The 14585-nt window shown below is 41.5% G+C and overlaps 1 long non-coding RNA gene across 1 annotated transcript; it reads left to right on the top strand.

Annotated features, from left to right (window-relative positions):
* The first annotated feature begins 1240 nt into the window (after positions 1 to 1240).
* LOC113969374 lies at positions 1241 to 10712 on the top strand. Its single transcript, XR_003534837.1, has 3 exons — positions 1241 to 1342; positions 2175 to 2302; positions 10592 to 10712. It is a non-coding gene; the product is annotated as an uncharacterized LOC113969374 (long non-coding RNA).
* Positions 10713 to 14585: the final 3873 nt, after the last annotated feature.

The following is a 14585-nucleotide window of genomic DNA, read 5'->3' as shown; positions in this document are numbered from 1 at the left end:
GGTGGTTTACACCCAGTGTGCCCCACTTGCAAAAGGTCACTCCTCTTACTGAGGAATGGTGTGAGATGAGGCTGAGGATAGACAACTTTGAGGAGTGTATACCAACCTTCATGTCTTTCTTTATGTTTTGACTTCATAAATACTTCCAAATCATAGTTCAATATTGAGGATGGACTAAAATGGCTACAATAGTTGAGATTGCTTGGATTTCCCTCTTTATAATGTAGCTTTCATTCACATATTGATGCTCTTCATTTGATAGATGTTTGGCAAAAGAGGCAGGCTGGTTGTTTCCAGGTTCTGTGCAATAAAATCTTTTTTTCAGGTGGAATATGGGCACTTTCAGTTTTGCATTCATATTCCCATTTCTCAATTTTCTTTTCATGGTCTAGTTGGGTTTCTTCACATCCCTGCACCTTCTTGCCTGTAAGAGTGAAGTTTGATTTTTCAATCAAGTTCGTTTTCAGTAACTCATCCAGTGTTTACTCCTGCTGAGGTGACAGACAAAGCATCTTCTTACAAGATTTTTCTCCTTGTTTGGGGATTATGTTTTTGAAACAGACTTTTTACATTTATGGAGAGAAATGTCATGCTTGTCCCACACTTGAGTTCTTCAGTTGAGCTGATGCCATTAAACTGTTTCACCAATTTCTTAAAGCTTGACATTAGAAACTGAAAATCTGATTCAAATACTTAATTCAATTGCTTTTTTTCACCTTTTAATTTAGAGTAAATCAAGTTGTAAGGAACTGGCATCAATGTCTTACCTAGATAGGCATCAGCTAAGACAATTTAACTCAGTTCCATAGCAGTTTTTGGCATATGGAGCAAAACTCTTCCAGGCTCAGTATCAGGTGGGTGCAGAGATCCCCACTGTGGGCAGGGAAACCACAAAGCAGAAGGAAAACATTAAGTGTTTTGAAACAGTTGTGAGAGGCCCTGCAGAATTTATGGCCTTCAGGGGCCTGTGAGAGGTTTACGAGGCCGGAAGGTTTCTGGGGAGCAGTTTTGTGTGGGCTTTTGCAGGTGGTTCCCCGAGATCATACATCTCCGTTGGCTGAGATTACCGTGTTGCTGGAACTGGTGCTGCTTTGGGTTTCTGAATGGCAAGTCATGTCCTTCTGGGGAAATGTGCAATTCTGCTGCAGAGCAGCAATCCCATTCTCAGATGCTCTGCATCACCAGGAGGACAGGCAGGCTCCTGGCATGACGTACCAGTATGAGCGACAACCAACATGCTGTTTTGGAAAACAGCTGTTTGTAAAATGTCTGTGCAAGGTCAGAAGGAAAAAAAAAACCTTATATTCTGGTCAACCTAAACTGAACAAATTTATTCCTCCAGGTAGTTTTATTTTCAGTGGAACTTCTTGCAGTGGTACAGAAGATAGTGAGTGATGTGCTGCAAAAATCTGGTTTTGTGTGTTTTCTCTTTGACTTTTCATCAGAGGCCTATCTTTTCTGATGATCAGTTGTTACAATTCTTTTAAATAGCAACAACATACTTTTAAGTGGTTTATTTAGTGTAACACACAAAGATTGTAATAAGCCAGAAACCTCTCCAGGAATGGTGGCCCTGTCAGTGCCTCCTTTCTTGAGATGATCTTTCTAAGCTAGCTAAGCTATCGAGGACATCTGGAAACAGGTGTCCTTGCCAATATTTTGTGTGCTTTTCATCCATTGACCACAGAGGCTTCATTTGCCCATCTACTCTTGACTCTCTCTGTGACTCCAGTAGGAAATTAGCACACAAGCTTGCAGCTCCACACTTGCTCTCCATGGGAGGCTGCAGAGTTTCCCTCTGTGGGTAACCTGTTCCACATAGGAGAAAATGCAGCCACGCAGGTACCTGGCTGCTGTTACAAATTCATGACAAATTTAATTCTTCTCACAGACTGCTGGGTCTCACCCTCACAGGCCTTGAGGCAACACTTCCAGTGAGAGCGAAGTCGCTGGTGTTCCCCCTATCTGGCTCGGCAGCACCAGATCCCAATGCTGTGTCCCAGCCCATGCTGGAGAAGTTGGGAAATACTCACTCCAGTCCTAGGTGACAGAGGTTGCTCTGATTTCCCCAAGCGTGTCTCAGTGGCCATCCCTGTTGGTGTTCTGCCTTGGTTTCTTGTCTGTATTTAATATTTTTGGCTTAAATTCCATTTCTTATGGCTTTGGCTGCAAAGGAAAAAGATTAAGAGGGAAGCCTCCACCACATGCTGATAGGCTACAGGCCATGAGGGGGTTTCCCAATGCTTCCCAGACAAGACCATCTTCTATTCCATGTCCCACCTACAAGATGCATGCTGATAAGGTGAGCTTGAGCATTTACTCAGCTTCCAAAAAAATCCCTGCTGGAGCTGAGAGTCATGAGGATCTACAGTATTTCACTGAAGCCTTTATTTACACAAGTGGTGTAAGTATCATGGAAAGATTATTGCAGAGAAGTAGATATGGATTGTTTAAAGTGGATTTCAGAAAGAATATAGGAATTGATAATTCAGTTTTATGAATCACAAAACCTGGCAGCTAAAACTTAAACAAGGAACTATTTGGTAACTTGTGTCATAACCTGTCCTCCCTATGAAGATATTATCCATCCTTGAAGAGGCTGTGCTACCTGTCTTTTAAGGGATATACCTGAATGTGGTTATTTCTCAGGTTTTGCTCCCCTATAGGGTTAGCAGCTGGAAAGCATGCTTTATGATCATATTTTGATCTTATTTTTAATGCATTTCCCCACCCTAAAGTGTTTATCATCTGCTGTAACCTGTTGTTTCAGACAGCTGCTAGATCCTAGCTGATGGGGTTTATTGATTTCTGACTGTGATCTTGCAAATCTTATTTCAAATTCATCACCTGCCAGAGCCGTACTGGGAGCCTGAGCTGAACTGCAAAATGTTACAGATGAGAGAGCTCTCTCATGGGCCTTTTCGTGTCTGTAAAGCCCCTCTGTGTGCCCTGCTCTAGAGCAACTCACCCTGATGCCAAGAGGTCTCAGAGCAAACCCTGACCCCTTTCCCTCCTGCAGCCCCATGCAGGGCTGTGCCTGACACCTTGGTGTGCCAGCACCAGCCATGCTGTGTTGTGTTGCACCATGGAAGAGGAGAGACAAGGAACTGTGCACAGCAGATGTCAGGCAGTGGGTTGGTGGCCCAGCTTGGTGGGTGGCAAGCCCCCCTTGTGTCAGCCCACTTCCAGCCCTGCTCTCCTCACACACAAATTATGGTCCCGTCCTCCCCACTGCAACAGAAAGCCTGAAAACCTGAACCAGATGTAAGGTTTCACCTGAGTTTACAGACAGCCTGGAAGCAATAACTCTGGGAGGTATAAACTGCTCCTTTCATCATAATAAGATGTTAATGGGGGGAAAGCCCCACTGCTCCAGGCAGTCCTCTATTAATGCTGCTGCAGCAGCTGGGAAAAGGATCTGCTGGATCGGTTTCAGCAATGCCCACACCCGTGCTTCCCCCGTGCCCGTGGCTTAGGGCTTCCCGTTCAAATGTCCCCCTGATGTGGTCCTGATTCCTGAGGCAGAGGATGCCTGCTCATGTCCCTCCCCCCAGCGCAGGGTCCCCCAGGCCCCAAGGTCTCTGGTGAGGGCTGTGGGCAGCAGCACACAGGACTTCTCAGGGCCTGAGCAAAACATCTGTTTGCCATTGCTTTGGGTTGTTTATAGCATTTTGATGCTCTCTTCTGCAACATTTTATTTTAAAGGGCCTGGTGATACTCCCATGCAAAGTGCATCTGAAGTGCAGCTTGCTCCTGGTTTATGCATTTCAGCTAAGTTTGCCTATAATTTGGGATATTCCCAGGGCACGTGCCCCTCTGATGCAAGACCACATATAAGAGTATCGTTCCCAGCTCTCACGTCTCTGGTCACAAGCCATGCTGCTCTGCTCTCCTCCTTGCTTTCTATGGGAAGGGATGTTTGGGCCAAACCAAACTGTCCCTTCTTTGACTTAAAAAATTACTTTGGAAGTCAGGCTGCAATCTCTCATAATGCAGGATGGGATTAGAGGGGCAAATCAGCCGGTGCCCTCCTTTGCAGTGCTCTGTACATGTTTGCTTTTCTATTGTGGGAAGTCCATACACGTGGTACAGTGCTCAGGCAGCTTTGAGGTAAGAGGAACAGAGGGGTAACGTGTTTTCCGCTGGGCAACCTTATCTGCTCTGATTGTGCTGGATTTTCAGCTAAGGGGAACTGTGAAGGATAATTACCATCATGTGTTACCTGAGATTACAGGGTTGCTTTCCAACTAATGACACTAGAAGAACCAAGCAGTTGTTAATATTTAATCAGACTCTTGGCTTAACAATTGGATAAATGAGGTGTGTAATTACACAATTATAGAAGACGTTTCAGATAGGAACTGTGCTGTTATTAATAGTGAAGGTGAAAGCTGGTGAACATACATCGTTCAGTCCCATCAAGCACATCATTAAAAAGATCTTCAGCACAAGAGTCTAACAGCATGTCTTATGAGATGGTAAACAAAGGTTTCAGCTGCTTTTGAGATAAAAATTCCTGCTTGGCCAAGAGGTTTCAGTGTAAGAAAAAATACCAGACCAGGTGTTTTGTTGATGTGGCAAGCTGTAATCAGGGGTAACTAGGGAACATTTAAATACGTATACAGAGTATATCACACATTTATGGTTGTACTTTATGTACCATTTCTCAGCAGTCAGGCAATTATTTTCCCTAGGTTCTTAATTTTAAATCTTATAGGAAACAGAGAGGTACCTTTTAATTCAGTGTAGTGCCTACCTGCCCAGTGGAACTTTTCTTTAAAATAAGTGTTGTCATATAGCACATATAAATTGTTGTGTTTGATTGCAAAGTGCCAGTCAGAATGAAAATAGAGATACTGTCTATAATAATTTCATTAGTCTGTTCCTTTAATCCTGTGCTTTATCTCAGCTTCTTTAAAACTTTACTCTTTTCAAGTGATTTGGATTTGAAAATATTGCAATAGTTGTAGTTCTTCAGTGTTCCACTACAGTGACCACTAACTGTAAGTCTCTCAAGCGTCAATTAGTGGGATACGGAAAGTTAACATCAAAATCAAGGAACTTATTGACCAGCATGATTGCAGGTTAGTGATATGAGTTGGAATAACGCAGGAAATTGAATCTTTTCACAATGTACTGAGGCAGCATTCAGGTGTTAAGGTGATTTCCCAAATGTGAGGCTGTAAAAACAATAAGCATGTTTCTTGGCAGATGCTATGGGCAATAGTGTTTTGAATCTCTCCTCTTCCCAACTAACCTTCCTGAAAAGTTTGCAGTCATCTAGATCTGGATGCACAGGCATTGTTGGATTTCTTAGTGTCCAGTTCCAGCTGTGACTAGATACCACCACTTCTGGGGTGTGCTTTGAGATCAGGGGAAGAAATGTCCAGTCGAAGTCACATTAATATTTTTCTTCTAGAGATATTTACATTAGGAAATCATGTAATTAGAAGTGGTGTGCATGCTCAGTGCTCAGCTGAGAGCTGGTTCTGTGCCAGTGGCTGAGCTGCACAACATGCTGTCAGGTCCTCTCAGCATGTGCTTGCACAACAGTTCCTCTTTAATAGCAATTTGTACGTGGTGTTGAGCTCCTGCTGTGAAAAGTGCAGAACCCTTCAATTACAATGATGCAGAGCCAACAGGTTTAATTAGGAAAATAAGATTTACCTATATGATATGTTGGAACAGAACTGTAAAAGGAGACATACAGAAATGCACAAACATAATAATTTCCTATAGAATGTTACCCTGTGATCCATTTTAGTGCGACCTGTTTCTTCATCCTCTGTCTTCTCTGCCTCACTTTGAGTCTGCCAATCCTGTCTTGCCCAAATAAGTTCTCCTGAAATAATTGTCCTCTATTCTGCCTTTGTCATGCACCTTCCTAAGTCTGCATCTCTGCAGCTCCCAGCCTCACTTTTGAGTTCTGTATGGCCGTGAACTGTGCCCTCCATCCTCCTTGGCAGGCCTCTGTTGCTCATATGTGACACCCATCTTCTTGTGCTCCCCATTCCTTCTAGTACTTTCATTACATTGCCACCAAGAAAATCTTTGGTAAATAAAGAGACTTACAGCTCTCTTTCCTGTTCAGGACTTGATTCCTCTGCTTTGCTGTCCCTTTGGGCTGCCTCAGAATTACTGGATGAAATATAATTTAAAAACTGAGGAACCTGGGAGCTGTTAGATTTGAATGTTGTCCAGACAAGCTAAAATACATTGAACCCGTTTGGTTGGGAACCCACCCTCACTGCAGCTCCATCCATGAATTGTCCAGGCTTCTCTAGGGAAGGACCATCTATGGCACTTGGCTATGAAGCATTTCATGTCTTTATATCCCTGTGTAAACAGATTTGGGATAACAAAATAAGCAGCATGCAAGGCTTTCCACCCCCACCCCGCAGGCCCGGGCTAACCTGCCCTCTGAGGGAGGGTGGCCACGTGGTGAAATCCCTTTTGGCCCATGTGACACAGTTTTTCCATGAGCAGTGGGGAAACTGTTGTTGACTGGTGGGTTTGTGCTGGAGTGGGCAGAGAGCTGCCTGCAAGGTCCTGCCTGCTGGGAGCATGAGCATGATGATGCATAACTTTCTGTAACGGAGTCCAGCCTCCTCCCAATGCACTGCTTTTAGCAGATGGTTTCATTATCTATAAAGCTTTTTGCTGCATCATTTCCCGTTAGTCAAGACATGATCTGTGCCCAGTGCTACTGCAGCAGTTACGATAAAGGCCTTTGCTGTTGGCTTTTGGGGGGAAATCCAAGACTGACGGAGGACTTTTTTAGCTAAGGCAAGCAAGATTCATTTGTTAATTAACATTTGTGGCACCTTGAAAACAGAAAATGCTGCATGTGTACTTAAGTATTTTTCTAGAGTCAAGGTGGCTTACATTTAAACTTTTTGAAGCCCTAATGACTTGGTCTGTCAATTCCTGATCAACTCTATCTATAAAAATAAAAACAAACCAGAAAGATGTTGAGCCCTGTCACCTCAAGAAGGCTTCCCTTTTCCCATGTGTGGGGTATTCCCTTTGGTACCTGCAGAGTCAGTGATCATAAACTACTTACTCATGAATACATAAAACATCTATTTAATTACAATGTTAAAATATGTGGAATGTTTCAAGGACTCTACTTTGTAGCTTTCTGCAGATCGGGCACATCAGTAATTTATACACTTGTCTGCCTTTGCATGTTGTTCTGGGCTATTTACACTCGTCCTCAGGTGAAACATGGACCATGGCAACCTACCCCAGTGAGATAGGACACTTTGCAAAGGGAACACACAGTGACAAATGCTGTCTCACAAACGTTTGAAGCAGTGCACACTCAGATACACATGGACAAGCAATTCTCAAAGAAAGATGAGTTGCTATTATTGTGGAGCTTGGGAGTGAATTTCGCTTTCTGCCAAACTGGTACCTCCATTTCTCTAGTCATCATTTGCAGAGGCAACTTTCATGGAATCCATAAAATCGGTTTGTTTCTATCTTTTCCTTTGAAGAAAGTCAGTGTCACCCAGACCTCACACAGCTCTCAGCTGGATGCACATGTTGGCCGCCCTGTTTGATCCTCTCTGAGCTAAATGTGTTTGTTTGCATTTAATCTCCTTTGAAAGGAGAGAGAATCCACAACGTATCTTCTCTCTGTGCAAAGATCCTTCCATGGGTTCATCCCGCAGCCCTCATAGGTGGTATTCAGGGCACTTTAGAATAAATTAGAGACACCAGATATACACTGTGTAATATCTCCTGAAGAAAAAAATAAAAGGAGGTTGCAAGAGTATGGATAAATCTCAGGGTGCATCCTAGCTTTTAATGAATCTCTAAATATCGAAAGTAAATCTGCTAATGTGGATGATGTAGTCAATGGAGAGTAACCAAAAGGCTTACTGAACTCTCTTTGAAGATTTGAATAAAAAGGGATTTCTTTTGGTGCTTCTGGTCAATGGATATGTTAGGTTACATGCAGTCAATTGATTAATAAGTCAAATGCAGTCAATGCAGAGAAGCAGGACATCTGGGGAAGCCCAGGGAGAGGGAAGATGAGTGACATGCTTGTATTTTGGCAGGGAGGTGACTGCAAGTCTGAAGTCATTTCAGCATAAGGAGACAAGTGAAATAAGGCAGTATTGGGTTCTGCAGGATCCACTTATCTTTTATCTGTAGATTTTAACTTCTATTTGTAAAAGAATAGATGGATGTTATGCAACATTTGTTCTAATTCTCCAGCTGCAGAAAACAAACCACATCTGGCACATAAAATAACAATGAAATTATCTGAAAGCTGTACTGTTCTTAAAAGCAGCTACAAGTATGTGTTCAAATAACTTGCTGGAAAAGAACAGGTCCAATTTGTCAGATGATAATACATAAGCTTAGGAGGAGGGAAAAATAAAGCCAAGAGAAATATTGCACTTCAGAGAGTTCAAATAAAGAGGTTCCTTTCCACCAATCTTCTGTAGGCTTGCAAGGCATAAATTACACAAACAGCATTTAAAAACAGGAATGCAAAAATCAAAGAGCAAAATTAAAAGCTCTGTTCATGTTCCAACTGTGTAACAAGTGTGCAGCAGATGTCAGAGGCCTATGGTTAAGAAATCCTCTGGTCTGGACTCACAATCTCCAGTATGTCCTGCTGGCACACATCTGAGGGTAGGCTGTAACAAACGTACTGTCAGCTGTGTAAAATACACAGTCTGTGAGGAGAGGAAATAGTGCAAATCTGGCAACAATGCTTTCACTTGTATTTCTCTAAAAAAGCTTTTACTTCATAGCGATTCTGAACAAGGAGCCACCAGTGGCCTGAGAGCTGTCGCACTCCATCTCAGTGAAGACCCACCTCCTTTCCCGGTTCCTCTCTCTCTCTGGGGCTGAGGTTTCCAGTGAAGCACAAGGTAACTCGCTGTGCCTTAAAATGGAGCAGTTCACCTTAACTGCACCTGACGTTTGGGTTCCGAGGATGTAACCCGCTTTCATGGTCCATTATACCCTATTTGGGTGAAAAGACCTGTGCTGCCAAAAGCAGAAAGGAGTAATAAAAATAAAAATAGCATATTGAAATAGTTTAGCTCAGGGAAATTGTCAAAAGACTATGGATTTATTTCTTTGGTTTTGGATTTAAAGTGATTTCTAAAACTGCATTTTGATAATGTTCTTAAAATATGTCAGACTTCACACGTTAAGTGGTAGAAAAATACCCTGCCTCCTACACTCACAGCAGTGGGAGAAGCATGTTATGATGACTATATAAAGCCCTTCCTGCAATTGAGTTGTTCTTAAGTTAAATATTTTTATCTACAAAACAATAATAAAACATCAGTCAATACCACACACAGATCCCAGATGAATGCAAGACTGAATGCACATTAAAGGCTTTGCTGACAGCCCCAACAAGAGGGTTTTTCATGCAGGTTTGCAGGCTTAACATCCTTTAAACAAACTCCCCTTTACATCACCTCCGCAGTTGCAATGGACCTTACTGTGGGAGTAAATTACACGCCCGCTTAATCTGAGAGGGTTTAGATTAAATGTGAAGTGTCATCCTGGGGGTGGAGGGGATGGGCTGGCTGGGGAGAGGGAGGTGGCAGGGGGAGATGATGCCTACGAGCCTGACATGGAATCAAATTAACTAGTTGTGCTCAGCGTAAATTTTATTCCTTGGAATAGCTGTGAGTCTGAGCTGAATTCTGTGATGGGAATCGCTGTTTGTCTGCACCTTCTCCTGCCTATTACGGAAAAGGTTAAGAAAAAGTATGTTCACATTCAAATTTTCAGTATGTTTATTAATAAGAAATGTATAAAGTTTTTGGAGTTGTACACTGCAAGACCAAGGCATGGGAAGGCAGGTGTAAAATGTACTGTTTCATATCGGTGGCAGCTGCAGTTTCATTTTTGTGGCAAAGTGATAAATGACAGGAATTCACAATGTTCCCCCAACTCCTTTGGAAGATGTATTCTGTAGAATGAAAATAGAAGCACTGAATTATTAAGAATCATTCAATTTACATATGAAAATGGTACCGTGTCATGTTAAATACACCATATTAAGAGGTCAATTAGAGACCTATTTTGAGTTAATGGAATTAGTCGGTTTTTTATTTTACATTTTAAATGCAATATTTCAAGGTGTAGTTAAGATTGAAGGAATAGAAAATAGAGTAATCCAGTTAAAGGCAGTTAATGCTTGTGGAATGGCTGAGAACAATGCCAGCAGGTGAAAGACTGTGATGGAGCAAGGGCTGAGCAGACAGTGCTGTTTTCGTCCCATCTACACTGACTCCCCTGAGCATGTGAGCGAAAAATGCTGGTTTTTAAAGTACATTCCCTATATCCAAATAGAACATAAAAGAAGGAAAAACATGCTTGAGCCCTGGCTCCCAACCACAACCCTCATTTCACTAAACCTTACAGCATTTTCATTAAATCCTATTTGGTTCAGTGGAAACTGAGCACATAAAAAAGTCCTGAGCACAATATTGCAACTAGTCAAGGTACAACTCTTGCATTAGTCACTGAACAGTTGTTCAGATGCAGATTTGCATTGGAATCAGCTCCAAAGGGAAATAGCTAGAAAGAACTTCTCTACTCTTCAAAGGATTTGCTGCTCCTGTGATGCCCCTGGAATATTAATGCACATGGAAATTGGCCCAATCTATCTTACAAGAGAGAAGATGGCTGCAAAAGGGGAAACCTCTGGACTGAACAACAACTCAAAAAAAGAGGTACTTGATGTATTTTGGCATCTGAGGACAGTTCTGCGCACAATATCCCAGGACTTTTGCTAACCTCCTCCTTCCACACTGCCCAAGCACATGTTTATTGGTAGTTGCACTGGGGATCTGGATTCAGCTTGAAAATTAACCAGATTAAAAAAAGCTATAGGATGGTTTTCTTACAATTGACATATTCTTACCCGTGTGGCATAAATTGCTGCCAAATAAAAAAAAAAATAAATAAATATGTATATACTCTCCTTTTTCCTGGTTTCTAGATAAGGCGCAGAGAGCACTTTTATATTTGGAACACTGTTTACAGTACAGGCATGCAGGAAGGCAGTTTTGTCACCAGAGTAACTAAAGAAATTATAGACACAGTGCATAAAAGGGGACACATTTATGCTGTCCAGAAGAGCCTAGTGATAGTTTAGCTCACACTCATCCCTGTGCACATATGCTGCCGCTGTAGTGTCTGCACAGAAGAGACTAGACCCCCCTCCTAGCTGTACTGCTGTACTAGTGAGGTGTCTCAGCTCAATTTCTGTAGCAAAGCAGGCATAAATTCCTCTTGATTCACCTTGTCTGGTCACAGTTGAAGTTTCCAAAATGTTTTGGTGATTTTCTCCCTACGGAGCTGGTACCAGACAAAGAAAACCATCAGATCCCAAAGACTCCAGTGCTTGTATAATGATAATTTGAAAACTATACTTGGTGTAACATTAAGAAGGCTGCATTTTCAGTTGGTTGAACCATGTAACTGGGTAGGACTCTGGGACTAAAGGGTGCCAATTTTAACACTAGGAGGAAATTTGTCCTCCAGTGCTTTGCCACAGAGCCCACATCACTACCTCCTACTGCAGCGGCCAGATCCTGCACCGGAAAGATGTCGGCAACCAAGCCAGCTCTCCTGGCTTGGGAATATGAGCCATTCACTTTCCTGTAAGCTGGGCCACAAGACCACTCATTTCCTGGCACTTTCTGACTCTTGATCTTATTCCACAGATTTTTCCTTTACAAACAACAGGGGGAAAGCTGTGGAAAACAGAAAGGAGAAATAGGTCACACTAGAAATTCTGAAACCTCAGCAAATCTCTTGTTTAAAGTGATTAATTCAGTGACCTATGACCACAAGGCAGACCTTCAATTTGCCAGCAGAGGATAAAAGAGTCAAGATCTGAATGAGTAAAGAGGGGATGAAGGGTGAGTTAATCCAGTAACTGTGAAGGAACATTGGAAATAAAAATACTCAACATATATGTTTCTTCACTTTAGTCCTTCTGGTGCATGCAGTTTATTTCTGGCTATGATGGAATATCAGGTACATTTATATTCTTTTTGATCTCTACTGTTTGATCCAGATCCAGCCAGCACAGCTGACTGATGCTCTTAATGCTATTAAGAAGCACAGTCTGCATTTATTTATTTCTTTAGAATAAAAACTCAAAAAGTGCTTGCAAAATGGTACAAGTGTAAAAGAAAATGAGATACTCCAGCATCTTTTCACATTTTGATTTTTCTTTGCTGAAGTTTCTTGTCCTAAAATATATATATACATTTTGTAATGGAAAGTGACAAAGTGGTCAGTGACATTGAACACTTTTGCCTGAGTTCCCTGCAAAACTCCCCCGCAGAATATAATCTTTCATCTGTAGTTATAAGCCTGTAAGCTGCTTATACTATTTTTAGTCTAAATTCACCTTTCATTTGGTTAGTCTCCAGCAATCCAGACCAAATTTGCACTTGGAAGTTCCCTAGTTGTTTCCAGTTAACACCATTAAAAAGTGAGAAAGGAGTCTTGAAATAAATTGTCTCAAGAATGTTCATATTTTTGCTGCTGGATAGTAACCAGATATATGTTTGAAGTATCTGACCTCCTTTATGTGATAGGTTTAAACATACTGTTCTCTCCCATGTAGAAAAGAAGACTTGTGGGAAACTAATTTTGAAAATTCTACTGTGCAGCAATTTCAATGGCATGAAGACTTGCCCATAACTGTTTATGCCAGTAGCCCTTTAAAATGAGAGAAAGAGTCCTTGGAGCAAGATTAAATGCCCGATTGTCACCTCCTGTAGTCCATTACCTAGTTAAGGTTCAATCACTAAAGGTTCACCTATTGCTTGAATGATTTTCCATTTTCATGTGTGGTTTAGGTTCCATTTGACATCAAAATATCAGCCCATTACTGATTATTTGATTTTACTGTAAGAATAAATGAAGAAGTGAAGATGAAATGTATAATAAAAACCTTGTCTTCCCACCATCATGTTTTAAGATTCAGCCAATAATGTATTAGACTTCATTCCTTTCCTCAAATAGAAAAACATTTCTTATAAGTGTGTATTAACTCATTTCTTAAGTGTGGGGTTTTTATGGTTCTCAAAAAGGAGTCCTGAGAGAACCATTGACTCTGTTATTGTCTGCACAGCAAAACTGCCATTTCAGTTGTCTTCGATTAAATCATTATCTTCTTTTTTTCTGCTTTATTCCTTCTGAAGACATAAGAAGACGTTAGTAGCAGAGATAAAGCTGTTGAAAGTCCAAGAAACAAAAATGGGAGATTATTTATAGTCAGCTGTCCAGTAAAAGATTTGAAATATTAATCATTAGTTTATAATACTATCATAGAGGATGAGGTAAAGTTTTGGCTTTTGACAGGTATGGTGTGATAAAATGAGAACTACCTATAATTGTTAAGTATGGCCAGTCTTCGCGAACGAAGATTTTGGGAAAGGTCTTTTACCTTTCCAGCCTGCGCAATGGATTTTTTAGGTAAGACACAGCATGCACTGAACTGAGCCCACCCTTTAATCCTAAGGCTCATCTGCCGGGGCCAAGCAAGCTTGGACAATGGCAGTGAGGTCCTCAGGACGTAGGTTTGTTTAGAGTGACCTTCTCATAGATGGATGGCCTCACAGGGCTAACGAGCTCCATCTGCCCGGGGGACCAGGAATTGAACCTGGGTCGCAGCAGTGAGAGTGCTGCATCCTAACCACTAGGCCACCAGGGGTCCCACTGTCTATAATTAATATCTATTGTTATTATTTACTGAGCGTGCCAAAGTGCATACTGATTGACAGGAAAATACACGGATAGAACCCACCAGACAGGAACTTTATGTAACAAAATAAATTGTAACAAAACTGATGATGGCAAGAAGGGTCCATTTGCTTCCCTCCTTTCCCAGACAAGAGCCCTGCAACTCCTTGGAGGCCAGAAGTTTCTCACCTTGTGCTAATTAAGCCCATTGGTGATTTAGTGTTTGCTTTGCTAGAGCTGGATCACCACCTACATTTTAATGCTACTGCATTACAGTTGCAGGAAACAGTCCGCTTACATTCAGAAAAATATGCCAATATTGGGTGTAATGTATAACATTTTCCAGAAGCAGTAGCGGGAATTACATTGACAATAGCTGGAAGTTCAAATAACAGGAAAACATTGACACTATCAATCACAACAGAGCCTCAGCTGCAGTTAAGATTTATAATGTCAATCTCTTAATATAGACCTGTTAATGAAAATCAAAGATTGAAACATTACTAATCTATTGGGGCACACTCATGAAGGTTTTAATGACAGTATCTTCCCATTGAATGACTGCACAGGAATGGCTGTAGCAGTATTGCAGGACCCTCAGTAGTCACAGCCTTTGCACATTGCCACTGCTAGAATTTTAAATGGAATTTTGAAAAGTTTAGGTTTTCCTCAAAAAAGGATATGGGGCTGCTGATCTTCCAATATTAGCTTCGTGGTCTTAAAATCAATAGTAAAAATTACAGATAAGAGGCAGAAAAGGTCCATTAATACCCAAAAACCTATGGTGTTCAGGACCAAATTTAGCATAGAAAAAAAGGGGGAAAATTAATCTAACT

The sequence above is a fragment of the Neopelma chrysocephalum genome, unplaced genomic scaffold, assembly GCF_003984885.1.
Source record: "Neopelma chrysocephalum unplaced genomic scaffold, ASM398488v2 Primary Assembly neopelma1_72, whole genome shotgun sequence".
Classification (NCBI taxonomy): Eukaryota; Metazoa; Chordata; class Aves; order Passeriformes; family Pipridae; genus Neopelma; species Neopelma chrysocephalum.
The sequence above is the reverse complement of the archived record's forward strand: the minus strand, read 5'-3'. Positions and strand labels throughout refer to the sequence as shown.